This window comes from Cucurbita maxima, unplaced genomic scaffold (assembly GCF_002738345.1).
Source record: "Cucurbita maxima cultivar Rimu unplaced genomic scaffold, Cmax_1.0 Cma_Scf00042, whole genome shotgun sequence".
Taxonomy (NCBI): domain Eukaryota; kingdom Viridiplantae; phylum Streptophyta; class Magnoliopsida; order Cucurbitales; family Cucurbitaceae; genus Cucurbita; species Cucurbita maxima.
In genome coordinates, this window is record NW_019272058.1 from 1,243,574 (window position 1) to 1,246,426 (window position 2,853).

Here is a 2,853-nt window from a genome sequence, read left to right on the forward strand (position 1 = left end):
TAGGTACTTGGTACATGGATTATTGATGAACCTAGGTTTATACATAATGTCTTGGGATAGGCTTTAGGAGTTGAGGTTTTAGCTTAGGAAAACATTAGAGGGTAACCTAACATGGACTGATTTGTGTGAAAACCTACTAGCACTTTGTGGACCTCTTTTCTTCACCAAACTTATGGGTAAACTTATCTAGAAGGTGCAGGAACAAGTTTGGAAATGAATAGTGGACTATAGTTCTTGAATTCGAGGTAAACCCATGAACACGATACCCCAAAACAAAAAACTTGTATCTCTCGATTGGGTACTCGATTAAGCTTGCTTCTTGCCCCTAATAGTCTACCATAATTCATAATTTATAGACGGATTTTCCACTACCATTGAAACATCTATAATTTCTATAATTTCATTCTTGATTTTTTTGAATCTTCTGCCAGAAAAGTCTTCTCCGATCCGAGCCTTCCTTTTTTAAGCCCCTTGTAATTATTATTCTATAAAAAATTTAATGATTCCGGAAGTTTATAAAAATTAGAAAAAGTACCATTTTCTCCATGTTTTTTCAATTCTACTTGTTCTTTGCTTCTAGATACAACTTAGTAGGGATTATACACGGTCTCTGATTGGAGACCTTGAGTGTTGCGAATTCTCCTTTGAAAACTTTCGGTCATCGAAAGTGCTTATTCTAAAATAGGCCAGGGTACAAGGTTCTTATTTGCCTTATGTTTCCCAAGTGGCTTCTTCTACTCTATTATTCTTCCGTAGGACCTTAACAAGAGCGATTTCCTTGTTTCTCAATCTTTTGACTTCCTTGTCTATTATTTAAATCGTGTCTTCTTTATACGTTAGGTCAGCTCTCAAGAAGAGAGTTTCATGAGCCAGTACATGTGAAGGATCTAGGGTATACTTCTGTAGTATGGATACGTGAAAGATATTACATACTGTAGACAAATTTGGGCATTGCCCGATTCTAGATCCAATCCTTTCTAATATCTCAAAGGGACGGATAAACCTAGGGCTTAGCTTCCCCTCTTTACCCTACCTGAGCACCCCTCTCATGGGGTGCTACCTTTAGGAATATATGATGCCCTACCAACAATTCCATGTCCTTGCTTCTTAGGTTTGCATAGCTTTTCTCTCGGCTTTGTGCGGTTTGTATCCTAGCTTTAATCTTCTGGACTGCGACGTTGGTAATTTGCATAGCTCTGGCCCAATAGTTGTCGTTTTCCCCCCTTCTTCCCAAAAGATAGGGGATCAAAATCTTCGTCCGTAGAGAACCTCATATGTGGCCATTTTTATGGTTGCTTGGCAACTATTATTATAAGCGAATTTCATAAGTGGTAGGTACTTATCCCAGCTTCGTGCTAAATCCATCACATATGCCCTCAACATGTCTTCCAATATTTGCTTGAGCATTTCAATTTGACCATCTGTTTATGGGTGGAATGTTGTACTATAACTGCGTACCCAATGCCTTTTGATGAATTTTCCAGAAGCGAGATTTAAATCTGGCATCTCGGTCTAATACTATTGCCTTTTGTTGAATTTCCAGAAGCGTACCCAATACCTTTACTGATAAATATTCATTTTTAATGTTAGCAAGAGTAGCTCAGTTGGGAGATTGTTAGACGAAAGATTTGATGGTCACAGGTGTTTTATCCACGTTCAACGCACCTAATACAAGTTTATTTCGTGACTATACAATCTAAAAACACAACTTGTTTATTCAATCTAAAATTAGTGATTATTTATTTTTTAAATATAATGAATTAGCGGAAGTACCTTTACTTATGAATTTTCATTTTTAATATTAGCGGGGATAGCTCTGTTGGGAGAGCATCAGACTGAAGATTTGAAGGTCACGTGTTTGATCTTCACGTTCACCGCACCTGATTCTTGTTGCATAACCCGACTATTCAATCTAAAATTAGTCATTATTCCTTTCTAAAATCTCAATGAATTATGGGAAATACCTAACGTGTTCTAGTTCACCGCACCTTATACAAGTTGGATAACTTGAATATCTTATTAAAAATTAGTGATTATTTCTATTTAAAATTAAAATGAATAAGAGAAAATACCTTTACTGATGAATTTTCATTTTTAATGTTAGTGTGGATAGCTCAATTGAGAGAGCATTAGATTGAAGATTTAAAGTTCACGTGTTCGATCTTGCATAATTTGACTATTCAATTTAAAATTAGTGATTATTTCTTTCTAAAATTTCAATTAATTAGCGTAAATACTTTTACTTAAAAATTTTAATTTTTAATGTTAGCAGGGATAGCTCAGTTTGGAGAGCGTCAAATTTAAGATTTGAAGGTCACATGTTCGATCTCTATGTTCACCACACTTATTTCGCATAACCTGACTATTCAATAGAAAATTAGTCATTATTTCTTTTTAAATTCTCAATGAATCATCTAAAATACCTTTACTGATGAATTATTATTTCGAATGATTGCGGGGATAGCTCAGTTGGGAGAGCGTCAGACTGAAGATCTGAAGGTCACGTGTTCGATCCACGTTCACCGCACTTTGTTCAAGTTGCATAATTTGACTCTAAAATTAGTGGCATTAGCGATTATTTCTCTGCGATATTTGAGAGCATCAGATTGAATATTGGAAGGTCTTGTGTGTAGTTGGGAGAGCATCCAATTGAATATTGGAAGAAGATTGAATATTGGAAGGTCTTGTGGTGTGTAGTTGGGGAGAGCGTAGTTGGGAGAGCATCCAATTGAATATTGGAAGAAGATTGAATATTGGAAGGTCTTGTGGTGTGTAGTTGGGGAGAGCATCAGATTGAATATTGGAAGGTCTTGTGGTGTGTAGTTGGGGAGAGCATCAGATTGAATATTGGAA

The 2,853-nt window shown here is 36.1% G+C and overlaps 1 non-coding gene across 1 annotated transcript; it reads left to right on the forward strand.

Annotated features, from left to right (window-relative positions):
• The first annotated feature begins 2,454 nt into the window (after window positions 1-2,454).
• TRNAF-GAA lies at window positions 2,455-2,527 on the forward strand. The gene has a single exon. It is a non-coding gene; the product is annotated as a tRNA-Phe (tRNA).
• Window positions 2,528-2,853: the final 326 nt, after the last annotated feature.